At 42.1% G+C, this 27,016-nt stretch overlaps 1 long non-coding RNA gene across 3 annotated transcripts in view; it reads right to left on the bottom strand.

The window, feature by feature from the left end:
• The window catches only part of LOC132209592 (uncharacterized), a 45,214-nt gene extending 18,734 nt beyond the window's left edge, over positions 1-26,480 (bottom strand). Inside the window, exons 1-5 of one of the 3 annotated variants that reach the window (XR_009445780.1) lie at positions 26,165-26,480; positions 16,284-16,385; positions 12,481-12,651; positions 11,048-11,115; positions 7,280-7,721 (exon numbers count right to left, since the gene is read on the bottom strand). This is a non-coding gene — a long non-coding RNA (uncharacterized LOC132209592). Of the gene's footprint in view, positions 1-7,279; positions 7,722-11,047; positions 11,116-12,480; positions 12,652-16,283; positions 16,386-26,164 lie in introns of those variants that run through there. The other 2 variants (XR_009445782.1, XR_009445781.1) reach the window with 2 other exon arrangements.
• Between the last annotated feature and the right edge of the window lie 536 nt (positions 26,481-27,016).

The raw sequence follows: 27,016 nt of genomic DNA, 5'->3' as shown, positions 1-27,016 counted from the left end.
GTTTTATAGAAAGTGAGCAAAGAAGCCCTTTCAGAATTGGCAGGCAATCTGAAGTTGGAGTTTTTCTGTGTCTGTGAGGAAAGGGATGATAATTTTACTTGCAGCATTAGTTCTGCATTTACAATTGCCAGGAATGCATTCAGAATCATGGGAAATTGCTAAAACTCAATTGCAAATGAAGCAGCTTGAATTAGAGGCAATGATGAGGCAAAAAGAAAGAGAAAAGGAAATGAAACAGTTTGAATTCCAATTAAAAGCAGAGGGAAAAGAGAAAAAAGAAAGGAAGGCATATGGACTACTGCCAAAAGCCTATTGACAATGTTTTAGGAATCTCAGGAGTGAACCTGGTCAAATGTATATAGAATCTGAAAGGATCAAACAAAGTAACTTTGATGGGTGGATAAAGACATTGAAAATAGATCAGACATTTAGAGAGATTCTTTTTTTGGAGGCGTTCAAAACTTCACTTCCTGAAGTGGTGAGAACTCATGTGGAAGAACAGAGAGTTAAGAATGCAAAATTAGCAGCAGAAATAGCAGATGACTAAGAATTGGTTCATAATCCAAAGTCTGGCTTCTGACATCAATTTCAATCTGTGAGGGATAGAAATCGGGGAAAAGAAAAATCCTCGGGTCTAAAAGGAAAAGGTGATCTCATTGAAGATAGATGGGATAGTTTACCACAGGCTAAAACAGAAACCCATGAGGGGAAAGAGAAATTGCAAAAAAAATTTCTGAAGAAAGGTTCAGACCCGAAACGTCAGCTTTCCTGCTCCACTGATGCTGTTTGGCCTGCTGTGTTCCTCCAGCTCCACAGCTTGTTATCTCAGACACAAGCATTGGCAGGTCCTACTGTCTCTGCAAAAAAACTTCAGGTGTTTTCACTGTAATAAAGTAAGACACTTGAAGTTGCAGTGGTTTAAGGAAAGCACTGAGAAAATGGAAGTGGTAAAAGAAGATAAACCTGTGGGGTTCTTAAAAGTGTTAAAGGAGATCCTAGTGGAAGCTAAAGAGCTGCAAAGGAATGCACAGCCTGGTCAGGGGTTGGTTATTAAGAAAGTACCAGAATTCTTCAAAGTATTTACCTGGGTAATGTTTACTCACGTGTTCCAGCAGGAGTGAGTAAAGCAATAAATGTGGCTGTAGGAGTAATGGAGAAATTCTCTGACCCAGAAATACAGTTTATCCTCAGGAATGATATAGCTGGGTCACAGGTGGGAGTGATGCCTACTGTGGTCGGAAAGCAAGTGGAAAATTAGGCAGCTGAGTGGTCACAGGAGGCATATCCTGGGATTTTTTTCCTGACTGTGTGGTAACAAGGTCACTAAGTCACTGGTTAAAACAGGAAATCAAAGAATAAAGAAAATGAAGTTCAATTATCAGAAACTCTGGTCAAATGGTTGAGAAAGAAACAAGAAAAGGTGGAGGACAAAATGGATATTTTTAGTTCGGAGAGGTGACTTGAATGACAACAAAAAAATGAAAAAATAAAGTTGTTGTATCAAAAAGCATACATAGAAGAACAATCTGAGTGTGTCCCAGAATGTTACTATCTTACAAATGAAGTCGTGATGAATAAGTGGAGACGTAGCAAATTCAGGCACATGAAACATGGGCAGAAGTTCATCAAGTTGTATAATCAGTGGGTTATAGAAGGGAGGTGTTGCAAGTAGCACATGAGGCGCCAGTATAAGGTCATTTGGAAGTAAGGGAAACGCAAGCCAAAACACAAAAATATTTTTTATTGGCCTGGACTGCTTAGAGATGTGGTTGAATTTTGCCCGATACATCACTCATTTCAGGTAATAGGAAAACCTCAGGTAGTGATAAAACAAGCACCATTAAAACCTATTCTAGCATTTGAAGGACCTTTTACAAGAGTTTTAATTGATTGCAGAGGACCCTTACCTAAAACAAAAAGTGGGAATCAATACTTGTTTACCATAATGATGTGACTACTAGATTTCTTCAGGCCATTCCATCAAGCAATTATCATGGCTAAAGGTATTGTAGAAGAGTTACTTAATTTTTTTACTAGATACGGACTACCAATAGAAATAGAATTAGATCAAGAGTTAAACTTCACATCAAAATTATTCAAGAACATTAGGGATAGCTTAGGAACAAAACAATTTAAATCAAATGCATGCCATCCATATTCACCAGGAGCATTCGAACGGTGGCATCAAACTTTAAAGACCATGTTGAGACGTTTATAGTCATGATCATCCAGGGAATTGAGCTAAAGGAATTTCACTTGTACTGTTTGCAATTAGGGATGCACCAACTGAATCAACTAAGTTCAGTCCATTTGAATTAGTTTTTGGACACTTTTCAAGGGCCATTGAAATTAATTTAGGAAAAATTGTTAAGAGTTCAGAGACAATATATTTGGACTATGTGTCAAATTTTAGAGGAAGATTTAATAGAGTCGGTGAGTTGGATAAACAGTATTTGGAAGTAGCATTTAATGAAACATAAAGGAAGCAGAAATCAAAAATTTCTAATTTTGTAGGCACAGATAAAGTGTTAGTATTACTAACAGTGGTAGGTGAACCTGTCTAAAAGCAAAGTTTAGTAGGCTTTATCAAATCAAAAGGAAATTGAGCGAGGTGAATGCCTGATAGAAGGAAAATTCACAAGGTGTGTCATGTGAATATGTTCACTGATACTTTGATAGGGAATGAAAGCAAAAGGAGAATGTGATCTTTGTTTCAACTAAGAGTGAAGAACCAAATCCAGATAAATTTACATTTGATATTCCTTGATTTAAATTAGACACTGAGTTATCTTTGAGAGGAAATTTGAAATGACCTGAAAGAGTTATTACAATTGCATGGAGAGATATATGGGAATAAGTTGGGAAGTACTACCATGATCACGCATGATGTAGATATATGAATGCTGTTCCAATTAAGCAACATCCTTATAGACATTAAATTGGCACTGGTTCAAAAAAAGATTGAAAGCATGCTTAAAGACAATATATTCAAAGTGAATTGCAGCAAATGGAGCTAGTCCATCGTGATGGTGCCAAAACCATATGGAAACCTATATTTATGTGTTGATTATCAGAAAGTCAGTGCAGTTACAAAATTCATTCATGTGATATTCCACGGCTGCAAGGCTGTATTGAGAAGGTGGGAACAGCAACTTATATTTTAAAGTTGGACTTACTCAAAGGTACTGGCAGGTACCTTTATCTGAGAAAGTGAAGGTAATTTCAGTTTTCGTGACACCAATGGATTTTACCAGTTTAAAGGTATGTCATTTGGTATGAAAAGTACACCAGCTCCATTTCAAAGACTAACTAATACAGTCATTTCAGGATTACATTTAAACTGCATGAAAACAAAGAGCAGAGTGTTTGGCAAGTCAAATTGATGAGTGGGCTGGACAAAGTAGATAGGGTGAAGCTGTTTCCACTTGTAAAAAAAACACAAGAATGAGAATGGACAGGTTTAAAGTGATGTGCATTCAAAGCGAGACTGATGTCAGAAATGTTTCTTCTGCACAGTGAGTTTTTAAGGTATGGAATAAGTTACCTAGAAACATGGCAGGTACAACTGTGACAATCAAGAACCCATTTTTGTTTTGGATTTGGAATGTTGTGCAGGAACATGGGGAAAAGGTAAGAGATTGGCTCTGGATAAGAGAATTGGGCTCCGTAACAGAGCCAGTGCAAGCATGACGGGCCAAAAAAACCTCCTGATGTATTATGATAAATATGTGATTCTTTGAAGTGGACTCTGATTGGTAGAAGCATTCTCGTGGAGAATGCACCAGTCAGTGGTAAATGGCAGTTATCTACTAAGCTTTATTTAAATCTTAAACAAGGCAGATTGACTCTGTTTGTTCATAACATTACCCTAAGATTCTGTAATTGAACACGATTTGTTCCATAATCCTGAAAAAGAATTATGCCAATGACCAATTTAGGATTGTCAGATAGTCTGACAGTGTGAAGATATAGCTATTAATGTACAGGGCTCTGTGCAAACAGAAAGAAAGTATACATGCACTGAACTCAGTAAAACAGGTGACAGCTAATCTCTGAGATAACAGAAACTGCAGATGCTGGGGAATCCAAGATAACAAAGTGTGAAGCTGGATGAACACAGCAGGTCAAGCAGCATCTTAGGGGCACAAAAGCTGACGTTTCAGGCCTAGACCCTTCATCAGAAAAGGGGGAGGGGGAGAGGGTTCTGAAATAAATAGGGAGAGAGGGGGAGGCGGATTGAAGATGGACAGAGGAGAAGATAGGTGGGAAGGAGACTGACAAGTTAAAGAGGTGGGAATGGAGCCTGTAGAGGTGAGTGTAGGTGGAGAGTTAGGGAGGAGATAGGTCAATCCGAGGAGGACAGACAGGTCAAGGGGGCAGGATGAGGTTAGTAGGAAGGAAATGGGGCTGCGGCTTGAGGTGGGAGGAGGTGATAGGTGGGAGGAAGAGCAGGTTTCTGGTTAATTTATCAGGACAGTGCTTTGACTATTCAAAGTTGGTTAGCACGGGGGGATATAAAGGGCAACAACAGCTGAGTGGAGCTCATCAGGAGGCACAGTTGGAGCACAGGTACTCATTGCAGGGTGATATGATGTGAGATGTGAAATCTAGAAGATTGCTCTTTGTCTTATTGTTCTTTCTAACAACTGTGACTAAGTCCCTCGGCACTGAGGGCAGCCTTTGAGATATCCCACCTCCACAGCCAGCAGCACTGAGGCGAGATGCTTGGCTGCAGTCATCCCACCATTGCATCACACACACTGGAATGAACATCTGCCTGGTTAGTTTCTCCTGAATTGAGTTTATGGGACCGGGGACTTTCCCAAATATGCTCCAAACTCAGTAGCAAAAATTCAGCCAGATTTTAACCTTCAACCAATCAGCAAAAACATGGCTGCTGTGCTATTTATGCTTGAATAATGTCAATTCCGTTAAAATATTTCACTGGGTCTGAAGCACATAATGATGTGATCGTACAACTGTGAAAAGTCTTATTTGTTATGTCCCAAAGTATAGGTGCTATGTGAAACTGTGGTTCAGGTTGAGTTAGGCCAAGGCACGAAGCAACTCTGGACATCCAAATTTTATTTTGTAGCTTTACTTATGGCCTTGACTTTGATTAGATTCCCCACAGTGTGGGGACAGGCCCTTGAGCCCAACAAGTCCACACCGCCCCTTGAAACATCCCGCCCAGATCCATTCCCCTTTAACTCAGACACCCCTGAACACCTAGCCCATCCACCTAGCCCGTACATCTTTGGGCTGTGACAGGAAACCGGAGCACCCGAAGGAAACCCACGCAGACATGGGGAGAATTTGCAAACTCCACACAGACGGTCGCCCGAGGACTGGAATCTAACCCAGGTCCCTGGGGCTGTTAGGCCGCAGTGCTAACCACTGAGCCACTGTGCCGCCCTAAAGTCTTTAAGTCTCTCTTTGGCCTTACCCATCACTGTATCTCCCTAATTCCTTGATTTCCCAGCATTTAACATCTCACGACTTTAAGAGCAAGAAGAAAACAGTCTAATTGCTGCTTAGTATACAATATTCTAGAGAATAAGTAAGGACAATTATATTTTGTAACAGTTTTGCACTTAAGAACACCTCATAGAACCGATGGGAATGTAGCAATCATGTGGGACAGAAAGAGAAAAATGGAAGGACTGGACTGAACCAATATTCCTAAAAGAAAGGTTAGGGGCAGATTTGAGGGTAGATGCTGGGTATTTTTCAAACTTTATGTGGCTTCATCTTTCACTATACAGTCCTGTGCCACATGACTATATTTCAGCACAGATGCAGAGGCAATCCATTTTCTACTTGATGCTGAGGTTCAGATAATATTACAAATTAGTCACCCTTAACAGAAATCGTCTGATTTTCATCTTGATTATGGGGAAGAAAAGGAACAATTACAATTTGCACTGAGTGCGTCCAAATCCAAATTAAACAGAATCTATTTGAGTAAGTTCACTTGATGTCACATTTTGCTCCTGGATCACTGCCCACTCCTTCAACAGATGGCCTCCTTATTCGGCCCAGGCCACACATTTTCATGTAAAATGAATCTATTCACACAATTGATGTTGTACTGGAGTTCCCCTACAGCTTGGATGAACGCTTTGGCTTTGTCAGAATGCTTGTTAGCCAGTTTTCACACTCTTGGGAAAAAAAAAGAAACATAGTTGCTGAGAAAACAAGACAATAATATTTTGGAAGAGAAGAAAATGATGATAGATTCCTTTACAGGCCTGTTTGGTTAAAGCAGCTAATCTAACTGGGAGATCCTCAAATTCAATTTCCTCTTCTGTGCTGTCAGCTAGTCACATTAATGGGCTACCTTGTCACCAATTATCCCTGAAACCCCTTGGGATTTATTGGTGGCTCAGGGATTTGATAGGCATCACACAGATTCCCTGTGCCTTTCACACACAGACTACCCTGTCAGGTTTAGCAGTGGCCAATCAGATCACGGCTTGGGGATTGAGCGGGGTGTGGGGGTGCAGGTCCTTCCTTATCAAGCACTCTGTGCCCAGTCAAGGGAGCTGGCATCAGGAAATGGAGTGGGGCTGGAATGGGACACTGACCATCACCTTCCCAAACCTTGCCTCCAAATCCTCTTCCCTCCATCCTGCCATGCCCCAATCACTCAGTTACTCAGGGTCCTTGGAAAATTCCTGTTCAAAGTGGCACTGTTGGCAATGGAGGAGAGGTGACCTCTGATTAGCTGCCAGCTCCTGGAGGCCAGAGTCGTACATCCCAGGGGAAAGCCAATGTTGGCGAGTTAAATGCCTGCCAGTACTTAATTTTGTTGGACTTCACCCTTACATGCAAGGTGCAGTTCCCATTCATTCTCCAGCTTGTGATGGAGGCCCATGTTGACCATGTGAAACCTAGCCCCGAGTCTACTGTGAAATGATTGGAATAACATTGTAACCATGTATCTGATTGTTGATTCTAACGGCAGGATAATGTTGTGATAAATCTGGAAAGGCACAGAAGATCTGTATACTCACTGACAGTGCATGTTGGCTACAATCTCCATGTGACAGACAGCACAATGCAACATCACATTGTCTTCTGTCCAACATCCTTCATCACCAGCTGTATGAAGCATTTTTGGGTAGATCATTCAACATTATTCTCTAGCACTCAGAAACTGAACAGACATCAGTCGTAAGTAGTGGAAGGGTACGTTCATTCTCAATAACTGCAAATTGCTCCTGTGCCAGCACAACGTTGAAGTTGTGTCATAGATTGAGATGTTGTTAGAACAATTTCAAGTAACACAGTGGCTCAGTGGTTAGGAGAGAGCAAGGACAGCAGACGCTGGAGTCGGACAGCACAGTGTGGAGCTGGGGGAACACAGCAGGTCAGGCAGTATCAGATGAGCACAAAAGTTGATGTTTCAGGTCAGGACCCTTCTGAAGACTCAGTGGTTAGCACTATTGCCTCAGTGCCAGGGAGCTGGGTTTGATTTCGGGCTTGGGTGACTGTCTATCTAGAGTTTATATATTCTTCCCATGTCTGCATTTCTTTGATGTGCTCTGGTTTCCTCCCACAGTCCAAGGATGTGCAGTTCAGGTGGACTGGCCGTACTGAAATTCCCGGTGCAGGCTAGGTGCATTAGCCGCAAAAAACTTTATGTGGGGTTATAGGAGTGGGTGTGGATGGAATACTCTTCAGACAGTCAGTACAGGCTCAACGGGCCATACCTCTTCCTGCAATATAAGGATTCTAAATCACCACTGTGAATTTTATAGGTTGCAACTATGACAGCCGCGGCACATCACGATGACAACCATTGTGCCTAGCAGCATGTATGCATCAATTAAATGGGCTTTATTTCAATATTTTTCAACAAGGACATAACTAACCAGATGCTGAAATCCATGCGAATAGGGCAATGGACAATGGGAATCAGAGTGGACCATTTACATAAAAAAAAACAAGCATTGCTAGAAAAACTCGGCAGGTCTATCAGCAGCTGTGAAGAGGAGACAGAGTTAACATTTTGAGTCCAACAACCTTTCTATAGAACTGAAACCAGCTCGGAAAAGGTGGAATTTATTTTGGTGACTGCAAGTCAGCATACCCGTCCCCACCCACCACCACCCTCCTCTGCTTGGCCGTGCTTGTCCTCACCCTCAACAACTTTTCTTTCAACTCCTCTCAGTTTCTCCAGGTAAGAGGGGTTGCCATGGGTACCTGCAAGGGCCCTAATTATGCCTGTCTTTTTGTGGGGTACGTGGAACATTCCTTGTTCCAGTTCTATTCCACTCATAACGCTTTCTCCGATACATCAATGATATCATCGGTGCCGCTTCCCTCTCGTCAAGAATCGGAAAACTTCATCAATTTCGCCTCCAATTTCTACCCTGCCCTCACTTTCACCTGGTCTATCTCTGAATCCTCCCTTCCCTTCCTCGACATTTCTGTTTCCATTTCTGGGGATAGACTGGCCACTAATATCCATTGCAAACCCACCGACTCCCACAGCTACCTGGACTATATATCCTCACACCCTACTTCCTGTAAAGACTCCATCCCATTCTTTTAGTTCCTCCGTCTCCATCGCATATGTTCAGATGAGGCCAACTTTGACAAGGGAGCCTCTGAAATGTCCACATTCTTCCTCAACCGAGGTTCCCCCAGCTCCGTTGTTGACAGGGCCCTCAATCAGGTCCGATCCATCTCTCGCACTTCTGCCCCCACACAGTCTCTTCCCTCCCGCAACAGTGAAAGATTTCCCTTAACCTCATCAACATCCCACCAGCATCCACATCCAGAAGATCATCAGATGCCATTTCTGCCACCTCCAGCAAGATGCCAACACCGGACACATATTCCCCTCCCCTCTCTTGTCTGCCTTCCGCAGGGACCGTTCCCTCCAGGACACCCTGGTCCATACTTCCTTCACCCCCTACACCTCCCCACAACCCTATGGCACCTTCCCCCGTAACCGGTGAAGGAGCAACACCCATGTATTTACACCTCACTCTCCAGTATCCAAGGGCCCAAAGATACCTTCCAGGTGAAGCAACACTTCACTTGCACTTCCAAGAATCTAGTCTACTGCATTCGCTGCTCACAATGTGGTCTCCTCTACATTGGGGAATCGAAATGTAGACTTGGTGACCGCTTCACAGAACATCTACGTTCTGCTCGCAAAAAAGACCCTGAACTACCTGTTGCCTGCCACTTCAATGCACCACCTTGCTCCCTGGCCAATATCTCTGTCTCTGGCTTGCTACAGTGTTCCAGTGAAGCCCAGCACAAGCAGGAGGAACAACACCTCATTTTCTGCTTGGACCCTACAGCCCTCTGGACTCAGTATTGAGTTCAATAATTTTACGGCCTAAACTCCCCCATGTCCCAGCCCCTCCCCCCACATACCAAGCCTTGTTATCACATAGCCTGCCATTACATACCCCTGTTGTTAGTCACTAACAGTCCCCATTAACAACTATTCACCCTCCCAGCCTGATCGTTAGCAACTCCTTTGTCTGTCCAACTGTCTTTCTCTCTCTTTGGGCTCTATCCTATCGTTTATTCCCTACCCCACCCACCTCCCTATTTTCTGCATATAAACTAACATTTTCCCAGCCACCATCAGTTCCGAGGAAGGGTTACTGGACCCAAAATGTTAACTCTGTTTTCTCCGCAGTTCTTTTGGTTTTTATTAAGTCGTCATAAGGGTGGGAGGCTGAGACCAAGCAGATAGGTGGAGACAGAGGCCAGAGAAAGACAGAAAGAAAAAGAGGAGAGGCAAACAAAGTGATTGTTGATTGTAAGCCAGTGAAGAAGAGAAGCTAGATAGGTGATCATGGGATTTATTAGTAATTGAAAATGGGTTGGCTGCACCGAAAGCAACCCATTTCATGATAGGATCTTGGTTACGGGAGTTGGTAATAGGCATGGAAGGGGGTGTTCATGTTCTAAGTTGTTAAACTCAATGTTCAGCCCCAAAGGCTGCAAGGTATCTAATAGGGAGATGAGGTGCTGATCCTCCAGCTGTGGACTACTCGGCAGATTTCTTGGCTGTGCCGATAAGCACCGGTAGTAGGTGAACTGCTTGTTAGTCCATTGCAAATCAAGGTATATGATATATAATTATATATTGGCCAAAATATAGGAAACAGTTCCACAAAAAGGGTCTTAAAAGAATTGTTTGGAAAATTGAGGCACTGAGAATTTTAGATACATTTTGTGTGGCTAAGCAGAGATGAGCAGAGCCAAAAAGCATATTAAACAATCTATCTGAAAAGTATAAAGCTGTCAAATCTATCCAGAGTCACCTGCCATCCTATGTTTTTTGTTAGTCAACCTATTCAGAGATGTTATTACACACCTTTGGAGCAGACCTAGGTCTTTCTGGTCAGGGGTCTGGAGACTATCACTGCACCACAAGAACTCCTCCTGCTAAATTGTATATAATGCAGGTGAGTGATTAGTCACTGGCTTAAATGAGGAAAAGTGACAAAAGTACAATCAATAAAACATTAGGTTTAAAAATAGGTGCTGAGAGGACAGGATGAATAACTAACTGAACAGTCACACAATCAGCCTGTCAGCAGTACTCATAGAAATGTGACTGCAGTGAGCCACTGATTAAGTCGATCGGATTCTACTCTATCAGGAACTGCATGTGGTACTACCCTGATTATCATTACAGGCACATCATGGTATCTGCCATCTCTGCCAGTAAATGAATCAGAGTAATCACTGTTTAAAGTGACACACTGCCACCAAACCTCTTTTGTCAATGCTCTGACTTGGGCCTGACTGATAGTGGTATCAGATACAGCACCACAGATTCTTTACAAAAGGAACACTGTTCTTTGTTTGTTTGTATGATAGCCCAAAGGTACAACTGCATTACAGGTCAGGCATGACTACAAAGACTCTCAGAAGCTGTACAGAGTGCATCTGCTTCCTACAAAGGCTGCTGTAAAACCACTGTCTCCAGTCACCAACTGTATGTGATATCAACTGAATAAGTGGAGCCCAAGATAACATGGACAACAAATTCCTTCAGAACTTTTACCTTATCATACCTTTGAACATTAGGAGAGTGGCTTTGGCTGCTTTAGCAGGAACACATTGGCCTTATACCTGTGTGGATGGAGAGAAAATCAAAGGGATATATCAAAAAAGACAAGCATAATTGGGCATTATTTAAATTAGTGACAATTGACAAGGGAAGTTGGAGTGTCGGAGCTATTAATGTCTGAAACTACCGTGCTCATTACACGAACATTTCGTTTCAAGTCAGCACTTCTGAAGCTCAGAAATGCCATCATCAAACTTGCAGATATAAAACAACAGGCGCACATAGAGAAGTGCCTGAAGCCTTTAATCTCCTCACTCGCTGATGCTGTTTTGCATACAGCTGGGTGTCAGTTTTGATATAATGTGTTTCTACACAATGAGCAGTGCCTAGCTGAACTGTGGAGACATGCAGTCTGATTTCAGAGTGGGAAAAGCACTTTATATCAGGAAACCCTGGTAAGCTGCAGGCGAACAGGCTCATCTGAAAATATCCCACATCCGGTCAATATTTTCTCGATCACCTCAATGGTTTCGGGGATGAAAAAAAATTCTTATTCACTTCCTCTTCTATTTATAACTCTGTTTCTTAGCACTGTGGTTCACACCAATGCCAGTTGAACCTTTTGTTGTAATGTAAGAAGGAACAATCAGATTGTACACAGTGAGATCCCACAAACAGCAACATAATAATGCCTCAGATAATCTATTTTGATGCATGTTGAAGGGTAAATCTTAGCCAGGACATGGGGAGAAGGGTGGCATAGAGACTCAGTGATTAGCACTGCTGCCTCACAGTGCCAGGGCCAGGGTTTGTTTCCAGCCTCAGGTGAATGTCTATTTGGAGTTAGCACGTTCTCCCTGTGCCTGCATGAGTTTGCTCTCGGTGCTCCGGTTTCCTCTCACAGTCCAAAGATGTGCAGGGTAGGTGAATTAGCCATGGAAAATGCAGGGTTATGGGGATAGGGTAGTTCTGGGTGGGCTGCTGTTTGGAGAGTCAGTGTGGATTTAATGGGCCAAATGGACTGCTTCCACACCGTAGAGATTCTATGATACTTTCTCTGTTGTTTTTCAAAATACTTGCAAACAAAAAATTTCCATCCAACTGAGAGGACAGACAGGGCCGGGACTTAACATCCCATCCAAAGGACTGTATTTTCAATGAGGCAGAATTCCCTGAGTACTGATAGGTCACATCTCCAGTATGTGCTCAAGTCTGTAGCCTGGGACTTGTATCCGTGGTTTTACACTGGGAGATGAGAACACTAATGCAAGGCAGGTACTGTCTGTGCTATCCTGTCACACATTTCTCTGTTATTTTGTTCTGTCCCGAGACGAGACTATCACCGGACTGCTGACCTTACAAAATGTGCATTATATTTATCCTATATACCCTAATATTGACCCTGCATATTCAATTCCATGTTTTACCTCAGGCCCTTTACTGTAAAGATCCTATCCACGTTCCTGACACTATAGCAGTCTTCAGCTCAGTTATCAGAAGAAAGAGGCAAAAAGAATAACACTGCCAACGTTGCGGTCGATTGCTTCAACTACTTCAAGTGATATTTTCTTCTGTACTTCACGTTGAAGTTTAATTAGCTGCAGGACATAAAATAGATATATTGAATCATGCACCTGTCCAAAATACTGACTGGTTTTCATTTCAATTCACAACAATGGTTTCATGACCAGCGGACATGTTTGAAATCTATCCCAAAACGAGTTCTGAGATTTCAATTTCCATAACCTCTTAAACAGTGTTTCATCAGAGAAGAATATGCAGGAAAAGATCACGTCAGTCCACCTACAAAGATCTAACATTCAAAAATAAAAAATCAGGTTCATTACCAATGTTCCCTTAATTGATAGTCTTGTCAAATAATTGTCCAGTTCATACATCTTCCTGGCTTGGATATGTTACCAAGTTACAACTTGCCTTTGGGACACAGGTGCAAATGCTACCAGAGGTTTTTACTCCTGATCATTATTTCCTGTCTATAGTCCCCAGTGAAAATCGGCTCATTAAACAAATTATTTGTGGACAAGTGGAATGTAGTTTTAACGTAGCAATTTTAATTAACCTGTTCAGTTACACTAAACACGTACCTGGAGCAGGTGGGACTTAAACCCAGGCCCCCTGACACAGAGGCAGGGTCACCACCTCCGTGCCACCTAGTTTTACTGCATGAATCAGCAACTTTAAGTGAGTAGAAAACTGAAAAAGGAATAATTAGAGAATACTGCAATAATCCTTTGTTAGATTGTCATTCCGTTTCCCAAACCAATTAAGTCTGTGTATCATTAAGGTGGTTCAGGTTTAATGAGGCATGATTAAATCAATACCAGCAATCCCATTGTGCCCGGTAAGATTTCAGGTTTTTTTCCCTGAAGAAGGGACTAGGCCTGAAACATCAGCTTTTCTGCTCCTCTGATGCTGCTTAGCCAGCTGTGTTCATCCAGCTCTACACCTTGTTATCTTTGTGCCCAGAAAGAGGTAGGTTCCTCTCAGATATAACACCTTTGATGCACTGTTTCAAAATCATCATCTCTCATTAACAGGGCTGATCAGTCATTAAGTTCTTAAACATTTCACCACAAATTACACCAACTCTTATACTAAATAACATTCTGCATGAAGAAGTTCATTCTATTGATTTAAATCTAATAAAATGCTTATTCACCAACACAACTTAAAACAAAAATCATTCTATGAAATCAAAAGCCTGCTTTCTCCAGTCTGCTGGCTAGCTATACAGAGAGGCAAATAACAAATGCACAGGAAATTGAAGAAGACAAGTGACTACATGCCACATTAATTTGATGAAGGAACACCCTCTGGGGTTTGAGTTTGGCACTGGACAATGATTTGCGGGAAGTCCTCCTTTTATAAGCCTAAAGTCTATCCACCTACGCTGGATGAAAGCAATTTACTTCACAAAACACAGTACTGAATGCACTCCCTCAATTCAGTAAGAACGCATTGAGACTAACCCAATGATCATGTTCCCACTTACCATTGAGAGGGCTCCCTTCGCCTTTAAGTATGCTCTCACCTGTATATGGTATTTTGTATAAGTGTTTCCTAATACAAATGGGACTTCTCTGAGAGTCCTTTCTAAGTTCTGCCAGTGCCACTGAACCCTCAGCCACAAGATTTCAAAAGGCTCTCAACGTGTTGAAGGAATAAGTTGAATGTTCTGAAGGAGCATGATACTGCAAGTGAATACTCACAGTGAGCTGATAGAGCTGCACTAGCACAGTGCATGATCAGTGCACCTCAACTCGAGATGAATGGTAAAAATAAACATTGTAAAGGTGGACATACACAGCTGGCCTTCTGTGGAGCATCTGTGAAGAGAGAACCAGGGTTTGAATTTCAGGTCATGACCTTTCATCTGATAACAAGTGCCAAGTTACAATTTGCCCTTGAGCTAAAGGGGAAAGTACTGCTCGATGAATCACCATGACCTGATATGTTGGGCTGAATCTTACATTTTTTAAGGCTAAGTCCAAATTGCATTAGGTGTTTTGAAGGATTTGAGGCCTAGTGAGTTCTCTCCCGTATCTTACCAAACTGCTATCCTTTGACTTCATCTATACTTCTCGCTGCCTCGGAAAGGCATCATCAAGGACCCTACCCAACCAGGCTGTAATCTCTTCCAAACTCTTTCATTGGGAAGAAGATACAAAAGCCTACACACACATACCAAAACATTCAAGAACAGCTTACTTCCTACTGTTATTATACTTCTGAATGAACCTCTCAAATTTCAAATAAATGTTGATTTCGCTCTGAGCAATTTCTCTGCAGCGATAGCATTGTATTGCTTGCTCAGTTCTATCACCCTTATGCACTTTGTATTGTGTGGTCTGCCCGTACTGAACGCAAAACAAAACTTTTCACTGTACCTAGGTATGTGTGACAACAATAAATGAAGTGAAATCAAATTAATTTCATTAATTGTTTGACCTGCTGCTACAGTGTCCCTCACATCCAATTTCCATCTCATTTATCTCAGTGGATATGCTACAATTCATCAGTATGTCTTGCACTCATGCCACCGTTAAAAGCCAGTTGGGCACCCAGATAAGCACTATCAAACCAGAGCTTCTCTGTAGCATTGCTGTCATTTGTCCTGGTCATGCCTGAAAGGAGGTAACTGATGTATTACATTGTGGGCAGGATCCTGGAGGTCCTCCTGAATCGGCTGCTGCTAATGCAGGAGTTCCTCGCCAACCAGCAGTGCAGGCCACAACACCAGACCAGGCCAACCTAGCCTGAGGTTATCAGTGCGTTCTTAGCTGTCTGGAGGAATGTCCAGCAAAGAGAAAGAAGGTCAATGAGTTTCTCCAGTCTGACAGGGTAGATTCCAGCCGTTTGATTCCTCATACTCACTCTGTCTCTACTGCTGTATTAACCTCCCACTAAGGCTCATGCTCTGCCACTCTTAGTACTGCCTACAACATCCTCTTCACTTGCTGTTCCCTATCCCAACCCAGGCACCACCAACCCTGCATGACCTCTGAGTGATCTCTCAGGACACCACCCATCTGCACCTAAAGTAACAACAATTTTTTTATCGTCTAATAGCTGCCTCTCTCTCTCAATCCTTGATGAAAACAGCCCACAATTGTACAGGAAGAGTCCAGTTAGATGGTGTGCTGCCCGTCATTCAGTTCCACATCACTTCTGAGGAGAGGATCCGGACCCTGACAGCTCGGAGCAGGGCCTTGAGCCTGCCTCCGACTTACTGCACTGAGAACCAATGTGCTGACTGAAGACTGCTGACAACTAAGGCAAGCGAACTGGCTTTATGTCTGCCTTAAGCTAAATGGCAAGCTTGGTATTTCTGGCTGAGAGGCAAAGTGCAGAAAGACACGGCAAAGCACGTGGGCTCAATGAGGGAGCTCTATGAAGGCAAGTAAACAGGCTGGAGATGCAGCCTGGTCCAGTCCATGAGCTGGGAGCATGTCCTTGAGCTCATAGTGTCCTTGCTGTAGCATTGCAATGATAGCTGCTGCTGAAGATCAAAGTGCAGCATTTAAATGCAGAAGCATTCTGTAAGCACATAACAGATATGCCACAGGGTTCTTAGAGGCTAGTACTTGTATGACGCTAATATCTGTGGATATGGGGTGTGTGAGGCCAGTGCATACGGAGCATGCTTGAGATAATATTGGCCGGTTTCCAACATGGAGATCGCTCAGAGCAAGCAGCAAGCTGAACTCACCAGGACCTCACTCTTGTTTCCTTGTTGAATTTTCCTGCTACTTTTATAAGTGTTTTCAAAATCAAAAGCAGGCTGTACAGAATAGATAGGGAGAAGCTGTTCCTGTAAAAGGGGAAAAGAAGATTCTTAGAGTCACACAGCACAGAAATAATCCCTTCAGTCCAACCAATCCATGCCAACCATATCCCCAAACTATTCTCACCTGCGTGTGATTGGCCCATATCCCTCCAAATACTTCTTATTCGTTTACTTATCTAAATGTCTTTTAAACATTGTAACTATACCCACATCCAACATTTCCTCTAGAATTCATTCCACACATCATACCACTCTGTGTAAAAGTGGCTTAGATTTAAATTGATGTAAAATGAAACGAAGGTGATGTGAGACTGATATTGAGTGCACTGCATGGAAATATGGTGGAGGAAGATACAATTAAACCATTTAAAAGGGCACTGGCTGATTATTTGGATAGAAATGGCATGCAGGGATATGGAGAAAAGGCAGAAGATTGGCACCAGGGGATAGAACCTATGCATGCTGGGTAAAATCGTCCCACTTCTGCACCTTAACAATTCTGAGATTGTATTTGACAAATTGGGTAAGATGGGAGTCTGAACATTAAAGAGATTGTCTGAGTTGTTAACAAGCAATAATCACTGTCAGTTGGTAGCTATCCATTCCCTAGCAACAGTTTCACTATACTGTTTGTGAGAAAGGAAAGATGGTACGTTTTACTCCCAGGTATGAGAGAGCTCTTGCCACAATTGTCATCTGATTCTGCCTCATGTCACTACAGCCAACTTCAGTCAAGCTTCTATAGGAATCCACCCATTGCCTTTGTTTCTGCCCATATTCACACTCTCAGGCCTGCTGTCCATTTCCAGCACTTTCTGTGTTTACTTCAAACTGCCAGCTGGCTCAGTGATTAGCACTGCTGCCTCACAACACCAGAAACCTGGGTCCGATCCCACCTTTGGGCAACTGCCTGTGTGGAGTTTGAATGTTCTTCCCGTGTCTGCGTGGGTTTCCTCCCACAGTCCAAAAGATGTGCCAGCTAGGTGGATTGGCCATGCTAAATTGCCTATAGTATTGGGACATGTGTATATTAGGTGGGTTATTGGGGATGGATCTGGGTGGGATGCTCTGAAGGTTGGTGTGGACCTGTTGGGCCAAAGAACCTGTTTCCATGTGGTAGGGATTCTATGATCAGTAGTACTTTAATTTTGTGAAGGAAATGTGAAAATTAAAAGTCAACTATTTCATTGAACTTAAGTGACAAAATAGAAGCTGAAAAATCTAAAGGAAGGACTGGAAGAAGGAATGAGCATTTCCCAGAATAGCCCTGTACCAGAGGGCATCCTCAGTGATTCCAACCTCCATCCCAAATCATCTCCCTTGATTTCATGACCCTGCTGTCCTTATTTAGTCTCTTCCTTCATATTCCCATTTACAGCCAGCTGTATCTCGTCTCAAGATTCTGTGTTCACTTCCACTCTTGACGCTTAAGCACAAAGATAATGCTGACACTCCAGTGCAGTATTGGGGGCGTGTTGCAATGTCAGACATGTTGCCTTTCAGTACCTTGTTCAATCAAGGCTTTGTCTGCCTGCTCAGATGGATGTGAAATATCCCGTGGTACTTTTCTGAAGAGGAGTGAGGAAGTTAGTCCTTAGTATCCTCATCAATATTTATCCCTCAATCAACACAGACAAATGATCTGGTCATTATAACATTGCTGTGTATAGGAACTTGACATGCATAGATTGGCCGCTGTGTTTCCTACATTACACTAGTGACTACATTTCAAACTTACTTCAGTTCACTTGAAAAGCTTTGAGACGTCCAGTGATCATGATAAGTGCATTATTTTTAAATTTTCCCTGACCCTGCCATCTCCCCTAGCTTTGGTAATATTCAGGTTAATCACAAGTAAAGCCATCACTGAATAGTTCCTAATATTTCTCTCCATGCACACCACTCAAGACAGTCAGTTATTTCATCCTATGCCTGTCCTTGGGAAAACACACTTCCTGTACACTTACAGTTGCACTTTCAAAATCTTAACTGACTAGATTTTGGTCCTTCATTCAATCCAACATTCCTGCAATAATCTACAGCTACACTTTGATGCCCTGGTCCACATCAAACCATCCACCAAGTAGTGCCTTCTCCTTTTGCTCTGTAGGCCAAAGATCACAGCCTTGAAGGTATATGAAAAATTACTGGATTAAACAAAGGGCGGCACGGTGGCTCAGTAGTTAGCACTGCTACATCACAGCACCAGGTGTGCAGATTAGGTGGATTTGTAGGGGAATAGGTCTGGATGGGTTGCTCTGTGGGTTGATGTGGACTTATTAGGCCGAAGGGCCTGTTTCCACACTGTAGGGAATCTATGATCTAAACATTAATTGCCGGATCCAGTAGACCATATAAAGTGTAACTGAAGTCCTGCTTTACACCGTCAAAATATTCACTGTTCCACAATCATCTTAGAATGTCGAGATAACTCTGGTTTTTATTCTTCATTGCAAACCATCTCCTCTATCACCTTCTCCAAAATTACAGGGAGATCTTTCATACTAAAACTGTAATCATCCATTCAGCTGCCTCTGCCATTTCCTTCCCTTGTCTGTTCACTGAATCATGTTTCCAGTAATGTCCCCTCTGCCCGAGCTTGAACTGTTGTACCTTTCTTCAGTTTCTCGTACTCGTGCCATCTCTGAGATCACCAGACCCTGATCTTGCTCGTTCACTCTATTCCCACTAAACTGCTGACCAGCCACCTGACCATGATGTTGACTGACATTGTTAATGGTCCTTTCTTGGCCATACTGTTCTCCTCTCATTTCAATCTACCATCCTCACACCCTCCTCAAAAAAAACTTTAACATTTCCATCCTTGCAAACTGCCACACAATCTCCAAATTCCCTCTCTTCCCTAAAGTCCTCGTACCGAGCTTTCAGTTTGAAGGTCTGATTTTAATGAATTGCATATATTACCCATGTTTTCAGAAACTGTACTCCTAGAAGGCAGATGATACCTGTATAATTTTTGGACCCAGCCATGGTTTTACCAGGCATCAGCTCAGCTCTGTAAGAGGGCCCGAAGAGCAAAGAAGGACTGGGCCACTTGATTAAAGGTGTTCTTGCTGCACCAGAGATAACAGGGCGCATGCTGAATTGGTGACTGGGCTATAAATGAGGCCAGTACCCGCTGGGTACGGACTTTGAAGACTGCAAAGCCTTAGGTGGAGACAGCTCCCTGGGGGAGATGTAGGTCCTAGAAAGAGGTCTCTTCATATCAAACCTCAAGAAGAGAACCTGCCTGGCTCTCGCATGGCCTTGAACATTAGCTCAATGAAGTAAAGAGGTGACATAGTAGCACTGTGATTAGTTCTGCTGCCTCAAAGTGCCAGGGACTGAGGTTTGATTCCACCTTCAGGTGACTATCTATAGAGTTTGCACGTTCACCCCATGTCTGTGTGGGTTTCCTCCACAGTCCAAAGATGTGCAGGTTAAGTGGATTGGCCATGGTAATTGTCCTGTCGTGTCCAAAGATGAGCAGGCTAATTGGATTAGCTATGGGAAATGCAGCATTAAGGTGGGACTTTCTTCACATGGTCAGTGCAGACATGATAGGCCAAATGGCCTCTTTCTGCACTGCAGAGATTCTATGACGCAAAGATTTGCTCTGCTTTATGTACCAATCCATTAGATCCTCTGTGACATTTCACTTCCATCTGCTAAAGTGGAAGATTTTGGCATAAACCTTTCTCCCTCACTGTGTATGTCTCTCTCTCTCTCTCTCTCAGCTCATATACTGCAGCATCGGCGATGGCTATCCTGTATGCATGTCACACTAAATCTGACCTCCCACATTCCTGTTCCCACTGGTTCTGAGTGGATAGGAAAAATCCATATCATTTTAGGCTTCACCTTCATGAAATCTGGACTTCAATCTATTTCCCACTGGAGGTAGGTTCCAATTTAAATAAACTACCTATAACTGGGAGACAGATAGCAGCTCATCGAATCCTTTTTAAATGGAATTGAACCCCGGATATGAGGTGATAACATGCTGACCTAATATATGTCCAAATGAGTGACAGTATCGAATCTGGATTCATTATATAGAATGTTATTCATTGTTCAGAATAATTTTGATTGGTTAGAAACGTTTATGCCGTTCTATTTTCTTACTTGCTGGGTAAAAGGTGACCAATGAATCCTGAAAGGAAATATGGTTAGATGTTTCTGAAGAAGGGACTAGGCCAGAAACGTCAGCCTTCCGGCTCCTCTGAAGCTGCGTTCATCCAGCTGTACACCATGTTATCTATGGTTAGATGTTGTTATTCCTCAATGCCCTGGGGACGCACGGGACATACCACCTTGTCAGTGTTGTCCGTAATCTGCGAACAATTTATTTAAAAATAACTTTGTAAGGGGGTGCAGTGAGAAACGCTTGTTCATTCATTCAATCTGCTTCATCTCCAGATCACAATGAACAAGCCTGACGGTTGTGTGGCTCTTTAATGTAATTACTATACTTTCTCTTTCAAAATTCGCTCCTCCCACCCGAAGTACAACACAGAAGTCTTTGTTTTGGAAACAGCTCTTCACACTTGACTTTCACTAGCAGAGGAAGAAAATCCACTTACTTATCCGCTGCCCAGTCTAATTGCCAGTTTAAGAGATTATGTTTCCGAGGAGATTGAGAAAGGGCCAATTAACACGTGAGCTGGCACGGCTTCAGGACTATTAATGAGGGCCGAGTCTCCCGCAGCTCATTGCTGCAGAAGGGGAAAAAAAACACACCAGCTGACCTTTCTACCTCACCACAGTTTTTTTTCAGATGTAGGGATATGCATTTAAGAAAAAGAACTTGCAATGGATAAAACAAGCATCTAAAATGTGAACACAATACAGCGAGGAAATCAAACACGGGGGGAGGGGGTGCAGTTGATCCAACGCTGATCTAAATGTGCCCTGTCTTACAAGGCAGGCGAGGGGAGAGACAGCTGTTGCTGGACACCGCAGTTGGCTCCAAAACAGAAAAAAAAGTATAAATCAAAACGACTTCCAGGCTTGCATTATTTGTCATCAGTGTAGAAAATAGTAGCCATCTGGAAACAATAAAAAAAGTACAAGGAGGTTCATTGTCAATTCACTCGTGATTGAAGAGACAAGTCACTTATTCATCCGCTCAGGACGGATTTTTAATGTTTTAAAAGTCCAGCTCCCGATGCCTCCCCCGTTGCATAGTCCAGTTTCCGAATGCACATTAACCCTTTAAAGGAGACACCAGTAAATTGTTTCTTGTTTAAAATTATTTCTTTTCAGAGCACACTTTGCTCTTGCTTCTCTAAACTAGGAGCGAAATTTCTCCACTCTCTTGTGCCCTCTCTTCACCACCCCCCGCCGAAAACTCAGCACCACCCGCTAACTTGCCTCAGATCAGCTGGTTGAAGAATACATTTCAATTCAGGTGCGTAGTTATACAGTTCCTAGGGAACCATCCTCTTCCACCCCCCCCCCCGGGACCAACTTCAGGCTCACTCATACTGTCATTCAACCCTCGGGGATGATCATTGAATAAAATCATAGAATTAAGCTATGTAGAAGGAGGCCATTCAGTCCACTGTACCTGTACTGGTTCTTTGAAAGAACTATCAACTTAGTGACATTCCCGTGGAATTGTGCTGTAGCCCCGCCGATCTTTTCAAGAATATCTCCAGTTCACAAAGTTGCTGTTAGTTCTGCTTTCACAAGAGTTTTTAAGCAATGCATTCAGATCTTAACATATTAATCTGTGAAAGGAGCTGTCACCTCCCTTACATATTCCACCTCATTTTATTCAAACAATTATACTTTTGTGTTAACAAAGTGTAGAGCTGGATGAACACAACAGGTCAAGCAGCATCTTAGGAGCCTTCCTGCTCCTCTGATGCTGCTTGGCCTGCTGTGTTCATCCAGCTCTACACAGTGTTATCTCAGATTCTCCAGCATCTGCAATTCCTACTATCTCTGATACTTTCGTGTTTTCTGGTTACCAACTCTCCTACCATTGGAAACAGTTGTTTCTATTTATTTCACAACTACAGATTACATTTGAATAGTGCCTTTAACATAATAAAATGTTGTAAGGTGCTTCATAGGACTGTGGGTTTTCCACGTTTAATTTATTTGAGTAGAATTCTAAAAGCTTGGTAAAAGAGCAACACACTAAGAACATCTTGAAAACGTAAAGAGAGATAGATGCACAAAAAGGTTTTGGAAGTTAGTTTCAGTGCTTAAGAGTTTGGCATCTTGATAGACAGTCACTGATGATACAGCAATTAAAGTTGAGAAGCAGAAAGGTCAGAATTAAGGGAGTACAGATATGTCAGAGAGTTGTTGAACTGGAGGGGATGACAGAGAAAAGAATTTAAAAACAAGAATGGGAACTTTCAAACTGAATCATGACTTAACTGGGTGCCGACAGAGGTTAGTCAGTGCAGGGCTGATGGGTGAACAGGATTTGTCTCAAGTTAGGAAGGGAGCAGAAACAAAAAGAGAAATTGCTGGCAAGTCTCAGCAGGCCTGGCTGCAACTGTGGGGAGAAGCAGAGTTAACATTTTGAGTCAGGTGACTCCTCATGGATGTAAGCAGCAGTGTTTGGATGTTTGTAAGTTTAACAAAGCTCTTCTTAGAATGAAGGGTGAGGGAGAACACCCCCTCAGCTTCTTCCTCCTGTAAGTTAATCCCAGATGGAAGTCTATATGTGTGGACATGATCAACATTTCATCCAGGTACTATCAGTACAGATAAACACATACATTTTATTATCCTCAGGGCAGGGAATTTAGCTTTCAAGTCCCTGAGAGGATTACCTCTGACAGATGATTTGTTGCTAATTCCTGGTTGTAGCTTGTACCTGAAACTGCAGCTTCGTTCTGTGCTGCAAGTGGAAAATCAAATTGGCATCTATCAATTAAACCATCCATGTATGACATGTAATGTATGTAAACCTCCAGCTATACATACAGTATAAGAAATCTGGAATGAATTCCCGATGGTGCTGTCATCATGTTATCTTTGTTCAGTTGGTAACAGCCTCTGAGTCAAGATAGACAGGGACTGAGCATATAACCAAATCTGACACTTCGTGTAGGAGTCAGGGACTGTTTACCTGGAGAAAATGCCATCCTTCAAATATTGGGTTTGGCTCGGTGTGTGCAAGAGGAACAGTTTTGGAAACATCTTTCTATTCAGCAATATCCAAATGCCATAATACCAGGCAAGTGATTGTAAAATGATTCCTTTATGAGACACTTTGAATTGGTCAGTTTGGAGATAGAAGTATGAAGACAATATATTGGGCTGAATCTTACATGTATGAATTGAATCGATTTTGGTGGAACAATTCCTACTGTGATGCTAAGTGCATTTTCTCACCACATTTTCCCAAACTAATCACTGTAATTGGTGTTTACTATGAGTGCCACATCCAATTTCCACCCATTTACCCTACTCTGAACCCAGAGCAACTTGCCACTTATTGTTGATCCCAGAATTGGCCAGTATCCCTAGTGCCAGTGCTATACTTAAAAGCCCATTCAGTACCTGGACAAGCACTGTCAGAGTGGAGCTGACCTGCACAGTTTCTGACATCTCTTCACTGTCTCAAATGCATCCCTGGCCTCTCTTGTCAGGACAGGGTCACAAACTCAGAGGCTCTGAAGTATACTAATTCCATCAGCATCTACTCCCAGCTCAGTGAATGATATCTGTGCAGGCTTAGGTATGTTCATTGTCAAATGCTGAGCATATGACCAAATACCTTCTGTACAGGGATCTGGTTGCCAGTTCACCTGCAAGTTAGATATGAAGATGACTTATATTGATACTGACATCTAGGAGACAAGTTGCTAGTGGCATGACATCTGGACGCCGATTGTTTAAAAGAGAATTGGAAGAGGAGAGCAGAAACAAAAAGATCAGCTGAAGAAGAAGATGTAACAGAGGAAATAGAATCCAGTGAATCCTGCACCTTCCCAGTACATTGTGTTCTTCTGCTGCACATGGGACAGAGACTTCCAAGCACAACTACACTAGGTGATGATGAACACTGAATTGAAGACCAATGCCACAAGCTATTGGCTTACACGACGGGAAACAGCCACTGAGGTATAAACACTAAACAACTCTCAAAGTGAGGAATGGAATCTGAAGCTAGATGGTCCAGAATTCTCGATAAGGGTTTTGATCCTACTAGTCCTGAAGCGGCAGCAATTTTGGTTCACCCACAAACTTAATAACATTACAACTGAAATATGACTTCAAAATGAAAACAAAGGATTTTTAAAATTCATTCATAGGATATGAGCGTCACTAGCTGAACCAGCAAATATTGCAAGTTTCAGAGACAACCACACTGCTGTGTTCTGGAGTTACATGTAAGCCATCCCACTTAAGGATGGCAGATTTTCTTCCTTAAAGGGCATTAATGAATCAGATTGGTTTTACAACATTTGATATGTTTATTATTATATTAGATTTTTATTCCAGATTTTTATTGAATTTAAATTCACCATCTGCCGTGGTGAGATTTAAACTCATGTCCTCAAGCATCAATCTGTCATTATAGGTTACTTGTCCAGTGGCATTACCATAACCACCATCTCCCCCCACCTCCCTTATGTACAGTCTGCCCAAAATTACATGATATCAGTAGGTTGAAGTTATAGTCGTCTTACACAGTAGACTTACACAGAAAGAACATTTTAATCCTGTTAGATTTTGGACCTAGTTCCATTTTCAAATGATCACTTCAATGTTCATTTCAGTTTGACTATGCTGTTGACACTGTTTGTTCTTCAGTTGAAAGGTTGAGAGTTCAGCTCCATGAAAGTGATAGATCAGATATGTATGTTGACTGTCAGGAGAGTGCAGCATTGTTTGAGGTGCAGTGCATTATATGAGATATTTGAACCGTGTTCCTGACCATCTCTTCCATAACTCAATAATAGTTAGGAATCTTTTAAAGTAGAATTACTCTTTCGGATTACTGTGTCTTGCAACCAATATTGTTTCAGTTCACAAGATGGTGCTATTGCATTTTAACTGCTGAAGGCAGTTCTCCATAACTGGGAGTATGTTTATAGTATCAAATCTGGGTTCTCTTGTATACTAATTGGTAAAGACTGATTACTCCATGATTAATCAACAGTTCCATTATCATGGTACTACCAGGATGGTAATAGTCAAAACGGATAAACTTTGGACAAACACGAACCATGCTGGAGAAACTCAGATTCATCGGTGAGTGAGAAACAGAGTCAATGCTGCAAGTCTGGTATGACTTTTCCTCAGGGATATTCATAAAGCCTTTCCTGCCAACTTCAAAGACTTAAATCTACAAACTCCAAAGCTTCTCTACCTTTAACATTATCATAAATTAGTTTGTATTGCATCTCCTTACTTTTCAATAACAAACATTTATTCCTTTAAATTTCTCCATATGAAACTCCACTTGTCATGTGTTTGCCTATTTCACCAGTCTGCCTTTCTCCTCCCGAAGTTTGTTACTATCTTTATTGGTTACTACAATATTGACTGTTGTGTCACATGTAAACCTTTAAAAGTATCCCTTTACTCTCAGGTCATCAGTGTATGTCAAAAGAGGCAGTGGACTTGATACCCCGCAATGGGACACATGTCTCTATACTTCCCTCCAATATGAAAGGCAAACCTTCATCACATTTCTCTGCTTCCTTTCTCTCAACCAATGTCATATCCTTAGTCACTGCCCCTGTAATCTCATGAGTTTCAACTTCATTTCAAGAACAACATCACAATACATGCATCAGAACACTGTGGCCAGAGGAGGAAATGCTCACCTGCCTGACAGAAGATGACTCCATTACAAAGCCAGATCACGATGTGCTGAATATCTGTACAGCAGGAAATGTTGCATAAAGTTTCTTCATCTTTTCATTCACTTTTAACTTACATCTCACCTTTCGTAATATCATGACAAACTGAAGCTGCTTTCAGCAGTCCCTCCACTCACTCTGACCATGATTCACACTAAATGCCTATGATTCTTCCTTTTCAATACTTTACAATGCTGTAACAAACAAAAACATCAAGAGTTGTATCATGCGCTTTGGCATGATTTCAGACTGTTGACCATGTGTTCAACCTGTAGTTTAACTTGTTTGTCGACTGTCGAAGAATGATTGATCTCATCAGTGTGATATTTTCCATTATTGTACAACATGTCATGTTAATAATTATGGTGTAATAAAAAATGGCTTACCAGGCACTGGATTAACTCAGTGGGTTAATTTATTTGAAACAACAAAACACAGTGCAAGTAATGAGGCAGATATGACAGCAAGCCAACTAATTTCCTTATGTATGTGAACTTGTGTGCAGTTTGCAGAACCTCAGCAGACTAACCACCAGGCAGAGTCATAACATGTATACAAACAGCACACACACAGATCCTTATTGAGAATTTTCTTAAAGACAAGGCGTACGTACAACACTGAAAGTATGAAGTCTCTGTTCTAGCTTAGGAAGAAGATACCACTTTTCCTGAGAATGCAATTTTAAACTGGATAAGGGGTAGTGGATAGACTAGCATCAAATCAATTTCAGAGGGTATGCAGAGATTAGCACATCACAGGAATCAGCTTCCTGCTCATTTACCAAAAAGCATGAATCTGACTTCAGGTTCAGAAGTT

Source organism: Stegostoma tigrinum, chromosome 5 (assembly GCF_030684315.1).
Source record: "Stegostoma tigrinum isolate sSteTig4 chromosome 5, sSteTig4.hap1, whole genome shotgun sequence".
Lineage (NCBI taxonomy): Eukaryota > Metazoa > Chordata > Chondrichthyes > Orectolobiformes > Stegostomatidae > Stegostoma > Stegostoma tigrinum.
The sequence above is the reverse complement of the archived record's forward strand: the minus strand, read 5'-3'. Positions and strand labels throughout refer to the sequence as shown.